We start from the raw sequence: 9,869 nt of genomic DNA, 5'->3' as shown, positions 1-9,869 counted from the left end.
ACCCCAAGCATGACAGACCGAGAGCAGAGCGCGCCGGCGGTCCCCCTCCTCTCTTCCTGGTGGCATGATTAGATTGGGGGTCCGGAGTCTCCATCTGGCAGGCCTGTCTGTGACTGGGGGGGCCGTCGTCCCCGCTGCTTGTCAGCCCCTGACACCCCTGACAGGCAGGGGACAGCTTCAGCAGACAGGTTCATTAAATGGCGTTTTTTTTTTTTTACAGCTGGGCCACTCCACTCCAAAAAAAAAAATGAAGGAAGGAGGGAAAAATAAAATAAAAATTAGAGCTGAGAGAGAGGCTGGGCTTTGTCAGAAGCTCCCTGCTCCCCCCCCCCCCCCCCCCAAGTCTACGGGGCTACAGGGGCGCCCCCCCCCCCACCCCCGTTGTTGGTTTAAACCAACACTTTGTTGTTGTGACACATTTTTCGATCTGGGGGTTGTTTGAAAATCGGGGGGGATTTTTTTTTCTGACTCTTTACCCTGTCTCTTTTGTTGACGGGCGGACCTTTTGGCCTGCACTTTGTCACAGCTAAAGAAATGTTGAACCGTAGCGGCTAGTAGCTAACAGGAAACAACCGTGGGTATAATGTACGGTGATGGGGATGGGGGACAGACGCAGTCTTTCTTGCTCTTGTGTGATTGCATTCGCTCGGTTAAAACGATTATCGCTAATAGCATCTCTTGCTAATGCATCCTGAGGTAATGGTACGACTATGCCGTAACATCATGGTACTATAGAACCACAAAGGCCCATAAAACAAGACTCCAGACAGCCCAAAATAAACTGGTTAGGCTTCTGCTAGGCCTCAACCCTAGGACACATCTAACCGCTGCTCATTTTTTGAGCCTTGATTGGCTACGAGTAGTTGACAGAGTGCAGCAGCTTGCACTGGGCCTGGTCTTCAAGATACGCTACACCACAAAGACACCCAAGTACCTGTCAACATACTTCCAAAAAGTGAACAACGTCCACACATACAACACCAGAGGAAGCTCCACGAACCACGTTCCACCGCGTTGCACCACAAACAAGGGGTTAAACTCGTTTGCAAACTATGCAGTAAAAATGTGGAACGCCCTTCCTATAATCTTAAAGGAGTGCAAAACACTGCCCACCTTCAAAACCACTCTCAAAAAACATTTACAGGAGGCTGCAATCCGTAACTGGACCCTCTAAATCAAAAATCAGATTAAAAGACCCGAACTACCCACTGTACATACTTTGTGTTTTGTCCCCCGCCCCCAACTGTGGTGTATGTCCCCACCTGTCCTACCCGCTGTACATACCTTATGTTTTGTTGTATTGTTCTTCCCATGATGGATGTATGTTTATCTTGTAGATAGTAATAGTTATTTGACTGTATTATCTTGTAGATAGTACTAGTTTTTTTGTCTGTCTAACGATGAATTGAGAATCAAGGACCCCAATTGAAATAAGCCAGTGGCTTTCTTGGGTTTTTATCCTGTTAGTTGACCTTGTATGTAATATGTACTTTCATGTACCTACTTCTGCAAATCTTCTAATAAAGTTTTCAATCAATCAAAAAAATGTTGTAAAAATGAAACGTATTAGACGTTAGGTTGTTGTGTTGACGCCCTTCTTGGAGTCCTTCTTGGAAACGTGCTATTCTATACGGTACAATGTGGAGCAGGGCTGCCAAGTCTCACGCAATCACCGTGAGACACACGCATTTCAACCAGTTCTCACGCTCTCACGCCGCATCTCTATTTCTCACGGCGAGAAATAACAATTTGTTTTACCGGACATGAGTTTCGTGGCATCTTTCTGCACGCGCGTTAACTTGAGTCTGCAGTCGAAGCGGCAGGCGAGCGCTGATGGAAGAACCTGTGTTCACGCGAGCTGCAAGAACGTAGCAAGCAGGGTTGCCAGATTGGGCTACTTTTGGTACTGGACGGGTGGATTCGGCAGTTTTTAGACCGGTTGGGCTGGACATTGTCAATTCCGTCTGGCAACCGTGGTAGCAAAATATGTGCATACATTACAACATCGTATCTGGTAGCCTACTGGACTGGGTTGCACCAATTTGGCGTAAGTCATTACTAAATGCATTTGTTTCTCTACTGTAACATAACCAGGTACATTAATAATAATTGTTAAAGGAGCATAGTCTACTACTAGCTACTGAGATGCTAACCCGACGGATTGTCCGGTTGACGCGCCGTGCGTCCTAGTTTGATGTGTTGCTGTTGGTTATATAAGATCCGTAGTCGTTGGTTTGCTGCATAATAAACATGTATTGTGTTAGTATGTGCCATCAATGGCTTAATCACTGGTACAAACAATAACAATAACAAACTTAGCGCCCTTGCGGTCAAACCTATTTGCCCTTCCGGGGTCAACACCTGACGACAACAACAACAAATGTGCTACCTGATATACCTGCCTCAGGTATTGTGACAGCGCCACCCCATGCCCACACAGTGAATTACAACACGTATCACAGGACCATATCTGGCTGGCTCCTACAATAGTAATAATAAATAGTAATTGGGGTCCCTCAAAAAAAATTGGCCGCGCTACGCGCACAAGATCAACCACCAAGGCCTCATTCTGACCCAGGAAAAACCCTGGTATGTACTGTATAACATGAATGAATGAATGAATGAATGGTCTTTATTGTCATTGCTATAGTACAGGTACCAAACAACGAAATTTAGGAGGGGTGGCTCCCCTGGTGCTAGGAAAGAAAAAAAAACAAAAAACAAAAACAAGAAGGGAAGGAGCTGGTTTACATAAATAAAGGCTATGTACACTATCCACTATACTATACTGTACAGATAGACGACTAGGGTTGTCATATTGCACATAGTGTTATTGCACATTCATTTGAAGTGTCGCAGTTTGCAGGCTAGAAATGTACATATTTGTGCCTCAGCACTACACCTGATTTTTTCAGTCCAGCAGCTGCCATCAATCCGTCCAGACTGTCCAGGGCCCAGAACCTAGGTCTTTGCTGTGTTCAGGGCCTGGATGGCCCTGGGGTAGAAGCTGTGCTTCAGTCTGTTTGTCCTTGCGGCCATGGTCCTGTACCGCCTTTTCGAGGGCAGCCGGGTAAAGTGTTCGTACCCAGGGTGGGTTGGGTCTCTGGAGATCTTGGAGGCCTTCCTGAGACAGCGTGTGTTGTACAGCTCTTCCAGAGAGGGGAGGGGGGCGCCGGTGATCTTCTGGGCTGTTCTCACGACTCTCTGTAGCGCATTTCTCTCCGCGGTTGTGCAGCTGGAGAACCAGTTGCAGATGCCGTAGGTGAGGATGCTCTCCACTGCGCCGCGGTAGTAGGCCACCATTATCTCCTGCTTGATGTGTTCCTTCCTGAGGACTCTCTATCTAACATGATAGCCATCTATGAGCAATGCACTGTATATAAGATGATGACCAAGGGTCTTTCTGCTGCTGACCAAGAGGCTGAGTCCTGTTGATGGGGCCCAATTTTCTTTTAGAGTCTGTAGGCTACTGTATTTGTTTATTAAGATTTAATAAATATGATATATTGTTTGAATTTTTGTCTTGTTTTATAAAATGTTAATTATTTTCATTTCTTGTGCTGGTTTATTATGAACAACATGTAAAATTGCAGGAAACTAGCACAAATAATTGGGTGGGAGAGAGGGGCCGCTGCCGCCAAAACGTGCACAGTTTTGGGTCGCTCCACCGCCAAAAAATCTCACTCCAAACTTTTGGTGAAACTTGGCATCCCTGGTGTGGAGTATGGTTGAATTTAACTGCAACTATAGGTTCAGTGTTCTTTATACATCCTTTAGATACTTTAATTATATAATATATAATATATAATATTTATATACAGATATCTCATAATGGAATGTGTGTCACGGCAACTCCCCTTACAGCCTTTGAGATGACATAATCTGAACGGTAGCAGACAAAAAAGCTTTCAGTGAGATCTGCAATTAACTTAGCTTCAGTCTGTGGGGGCAAATCATGTGATTTCATATTTACATATTTGCATCTATTTACCTCCCCACCCTGTGTGTTGCCATCTGAATTATGTTAAAACGAACTGCTATTGTCTCCCCCCTGGTGGCATATCCACACACAGACAGCAGCTTGCCTTCCGGTAGAGTATGACACTGAAGTCCTCACACAGACAAGGAGAGAGAGAGGGAGGGAGGAGAGGGAGGGAGAGTGGAAAGAGAGGGAGGGAGAGTGGAGAGAGAGGGAGAGTGAGAGAGAGTGGAGAGAGAGTGAGGGAGAGTGGAGAGAGAGGGAGAGCGAGAGAGAGGAGAGGGAGAGTGGAGAGAGAGAGAGGGAGAGGAGGGAGAGGGAGAGAGAGAGGGGAGAGAGAGGGAGAGAGAGAGACAGCCCCTGCCACAAACAGCCCCTGCCACCCAGCTCTCTCACCACTGTTCTCACAACTCTTCCGCCATCCCTCCATCCCTCCCCTCCTCTCCTCTCCACTCCACACAGCACAGCACAGGCCCTCCTCCTGTGTGTGCCACACCGTCTCTATGACAACTGTTTGCGTAGGGGTGGGGGGTTTCCGAAGATGTCAAGCAGGGGCATCACAGGGAGGGGCGGAGAGACCCGGAGATGCCACAGCAACATCCAGCATCTCCTCTAACGTAATCCAATTTTAATTGAGCTCCAGAGACTTTGATGTGGCACGGAGGTCGAAGGCAAGAGCTATTCCAGGGAGAAATTAAGGCGGCCCCGCTCGCGCCACACTCCTCCTAGCCTGTCATCATTTTAAATGAGCATTAGCATCGGACCTAACCTCCCCAGCCGCCGAACATCTCACTCTCTCTGCGTTACTCCCTCTCTCCCCTCCCTCCCCCTCCCAGGATACACCCCCTCTTTAACTGTTGTGTGTTTCCGCTACGTTCAGACACACCTAAGTGGCGATCCTCGTCCTCCTGATACTGATAGAATATGAATGTGTGTGTGTGTGTGGTTGTGGTTGTGACCCGGGGAGAGATAGAGAGGCTGACCGTGTCAGATGAAGAGGGAGGAGAAGAGGGAGGGAGGGAGGGAGGGATGGAAGGAGGAGGGGGGGGAGAAAGGTGTGTGAGGGGATCATTCTCACCTGTCAGCGAGGGCCTCTTGATCTACCTCAGTGGACTCACAATCCCAGAGGTGCTGCAGACCCTAATGATGCCTCCTCTCCTCCTCTCCTCCCTGCCTGCCTGGTGTTTTTATTGATTATTTATGTGTTTCTGGCCCTAGGGAACCTCAACGTTTTTGAACACTGTTGTGCCGAATTTTGCAGACCACCACCTGAAAAAAGTGTTAATAACACACAGGGCCAGGTGTAGAGGGTTTTATAGGAATTCTCTGTTCTCAATCACTATCACTGTCGTTAGGGGACGCAGGTCGGTTGATAGGTCTCAAACGCACGGTGTAATATGATTGGCCTAACAACCCAGTAAACAAATGCATACCTGGTTGGTTGTCTTCTGAAAGCTAGCTAACCAGTTTGGTTTTCCGGAGTGTAGCAGTATAAGGATAAGGACAAAAACAACCATGAATTATTCATTATTGCCAGAATCCTTCCATTGGTCTAGCAGTGTTTTAGCTATTGAAAAATGTTTTTAAAAAGCTTAAATATCCTGAAGAATGTTTATCGTGTACGCATACATTTTGCAAGTGAAAGCGATGAGGTTAGCCAATATCGCGGAAATCAAAATGGCCGGAGTGCTTCTATCTAGGCAATCACAATGCTCGATTTGATCATCCCAGCGTATCGTAGGTACTCATGTTGGAAGCGTTAAAACCCCGGAAATCTCAAGCCACGCCCCCTCTCCACCTCTTGCAAGTTTATTCGATGCGGTTTCATCAGCTGCTACGGGGGGAACCCTCGTGTGTTGTCTTCAAGCCATCTGTATGGTGTCTCTTCTTCTCTTAGGTCTTGGCGTAGTCTGAGGGTCTGCACGGGGAAAATGGATGTTCACAGAGATCAGAGATCCGTCTTCTCCAGATGCTGCAGAACACAACAACAGCCCTGGGGGCCTTCACAGCCAACAGACGTACGCGTTAGAGACCATCAGATCAGACTCCTTATCTTTAATCTTCTAATCATCTTTAAGGGGCGGCTGTGGTGCAGGAGGTAGAGCCGCCGTCTAATGATCACAAGGTTGGCAGATCGGCGTTTCGAGCCCCGGCTGGCCACATGTCGAAGTGTCCTCGGGCAAGACACTGAACCCCAAATTGCTCCCAGTGAGCGGGCCGGCCGGCGCCTTGCATGGTAGCTTGCCGCCATTGGTGTCTGAATGTGTGTGTGAATGGGTGAATGAGTGGCCGCTGTAAAGCGCTTTGGATAAAGGCGCTATGTAAGTCAGTCCATTTACCATCTTTGTCCTCTTATTTTCTATCAGCTCCCCTGATCAGACCAGCGTGATGGAGGTGGTCTACAGTCTACCTCAGGTAGGAGGGGTGGGCCCCAGCTAGGTTGCCAGATGGGCTGGTTTTTGGTGGATTTTGTGGTTATAGATTGTGGTTAGGCTGGAAATTGTCAATCCCATCTGGCAACCCTGCCTACCTCAAGCCAGGTGGGAGACAGACAACCGTACAAACGATGTTTCTATCGACACACACGACTCTACATTAGAAATAACTCTAAAATAGAACTCTAGAAATAACTATTCTTTAACAATTGCTACTATTCTATAGCTCAAGATGGCCATCTACTGCGTCCGTGTTCATTTGGCTGTTGGGGTGTTATTCTTTTGTTAGTCCTAGCTCCTGTGACCTAGCTATTCTGTTGTTATTCTCTCCCCTTCTAGCTCCTGTGTTTTGTTTAGCTAGTCGGCAGCCCCGCAGAAAGAAACATCTGAAATCCCATTGCTCCTGTCACTGGAGTGAGTAGGCATTGACCCCGGGTGAACCGATCTAATTCCCTTACTGAAGACTCTATACCGCAGAGCTACCGCCTCTGACAAACCACAGAGTCCCATCTCTCTCCTCTCTTCTCTCTATCTCTCGTCTTTGACTGCTAAGAAGGGAAAGTGACAACATGCCGCCTACACTACGCCGTTCTCCCACTCGACACAAACACACAGTAGTACACACAGTCCTGAGGTTATCACATTAAACAACCTACACTACGCCGTTCTCCCACTCGACACAAACACACAGTAGTACACACAGTCCTGAGGTTATCACATTAAACAAGGCAAAGCAAGTTTATTTGTGTAGCATATTTCATACAACAGGGGCAATTCAAAGTGCTTTACATATAGCATTAAAAAAAAATACAGAAAAATAAGGACTTCTCTCATCTGTGGCCTCACATTGTGACTGTGTGAGTTTTTTTATATTCAGGCACTTTGGTCATCAGTGAAGAATGTCAAAAACAGTTGCATACAGTATAGCATACACTATACAACCATAGCTCCTCTTAAAACAGCTGTGCCTATTGTACCTACTAAAAGAGCCGCCTCAGGGGTCAAATGACCATAGTCTTTATAATGGGAAGCTGCTACTTACACACAACGACCACTAGTTAATTAGTAAATTAGCCTGCCTCCTACACAGAAAAAAATGGCAAAATATCTTTATAATAGCTTATCCTGATGTGATTTAGAAAATGTACGGACACTGGGTGGTAGAACGCACATATCTAGGAAAGGTCATGAAAGGAGGGTCCTGAAAACTGCAAAGGTATACTTTATTTTTTTACTCACTTGGTCAAATGACCCCATCCACGGCTGTTCTAGTGTTAAGCCACCCTAGTCTGGGGTACCTCCACATAAAGTCAACTTGTAACATCAAACCTGATATACTCGGCATGGTTTTCCAGACGGATCTCCCAGGCCAGCCCTCTCTCTAGCTCTCCTCTCTCTAGCTTTCCTCTCTCTACCTCTCCTCTCTACCTCTCCTCTCTCTACCTCTCCTCTCTTTACCTCTCCTCTCTCTACCTCTCCTCTCTCTACCTCTCCCAGGCCAGCCCTCTCTCTAGATCTCCAAGTCCTCCAACATGACCCAGCATTGACAGAGATGAGAGATCTCCAACGTTGAGTACCTGATGTTCCTTAACACCATTGCAGGTGAGCTTCCCCTCCCTCCTCCTCCTCCCTCCTCCCCCCATCTCCCCTACCTCAAGCTGTATGCCTGTACACTTCTCAGCCAAGTAGTGGCTGAATTTATGGATCCTGGATGTGTAATTCACCCCCTCTTCCTACCCATCAATTACATCGATGTTGAGTTGTTTGCCTGCCTCGGTCCAAGCAACCAGTGGAACTGTTGTGGGTGTGTGGAGACATCTTTACACCGTTCATTTGAGTCTTAATGTCATGATGAATATATGTTTTGTGTTTGACGGCCTCTCAGGTACAGGTATGTCTTTGTATGTATTTGTCAAGAGTCCGATCGATGCACTGTCGAGTGTTTGGAGTTCACTCTCAAGCACTAGTTAGATACGTTATATACGGCTGTGCATAATGTACGAATACTACTACTTTTATCTGAAGAAGGGAAGCAGGAGGAGTTGTAGATTTCCAGGAGGATAATGAGGGTTGCTCGGGTACGAGTGTGTCTGCGGAGTCGAGAGGTTCTGTTGTTGACTCTCTGATCTTAACTGCGACTAACAGGAAGGCTAGCGACTGGCGCGCTACTCCTCCACTCTGAGAGGTGTCATCTCTCTCTCTCTCTCTCTCTCGCTGCATATTCATACATATTTATATTCCTTCTCTTCTCCTCTCTCTCGTGTGTGAGTTCGATACATTATTGTCAGCTAATTAGATGTAAGGCAGACAGCAAAACATGCCGAAAATTCATTAAAACTCCCTGGTAATGACCCGGGCTGACAGGGGTGTCAGCGCAGTGTAGAGCGGCAGACAGGAAGGGGGGAAGAGGCGGCGGGGGAGAGGTGTTAACGCGGAGCCAGTGCTCCTCTAATTAAACACGATTCCACTGTTATTAACATCCTGCCACCCCAGCACAGGCTTCAACACTGTCAGGTCTACCCGCACCGCCACCCCCATCTCCCCTCCGTGCTCAGCTAACCCCCCCCCATGCCCCCTCTCCACAATGTGGCATTAACCTGTTTAATTATGCTCTCCTTTCCTTGCCTATACCCGAGACCTAAGAGCCAGAGCTAGCTGGAGATGCCTTTTCTTTGACTGTACTGTCAGAGAGGGCACATCACTGATTTGCTCAATTCAAATACTAATTCCAAACTGCCGCACTCCCGGAGCAAAAGGATACAATGGTTGAAAGAAACATTTCCGTAAAGAGCTTTTTTTCCCCATGACATTTTGACTAACTTTTTTATAACGGTATTATCAAACATTTGGTCAGATCAAGATACATAACAATAGATATCGTATTAGATAGTGATGGAATGATTGAAATACTATATGATACTATATGAATATGATTCTGTCAGCTATGGTAGCCTAATCCTAGTGTGATATCTTACAATGATGCATCAGCACACATTCGGTGAGATGATGAGAAAGCTGTCATCTCTTTGAGAGTGGAGCGTTGTGTGGTGTGATTTTAGATCATAACATTCCCAATGTTCAGTTCCAACCTAGCATCCAGCAAATCATTGTGCTATAAATGGCAGTTAGTTTAAAATGCTTTACTCATATTACAGAAGTGAAATAACCCTTACACTAAACACTGAGCATCCATCATAGTTGTGGGAACAAACAATTACATGGTAATTTGTGTTCAAACCTTCCTAATTGGGTTTGACATTGGCTTTTCAGAGGGAGTAAGGGTAGCCTGAAGAGACAAACAGAGCAGGAGAAGCTGATAGGGGTTATTTTGGGACTTGGGAAGTGATTCAGGTAGAACATGACATACACAGACTGCTATGCTGTGTCTGAGCGATTACTATGTAAAGATGATATGTGACACGTTCTAATGCTTTGGTCCTCATGTCGGAATCCAA

This window comes from Nansenia antarctica (assembly GCF_963989245.1).
Source record: "Nansenia antarctica genome assembly, chromosome: 1".
NCBI lineage: Eukaryota > Metazoa > Chordata > Actinopteri > Argentiniformes > Microstomatidae > Nansenia > Nansenia antarctica.
Note: the sequence above shows the minus strand (reverse complement) of the source record.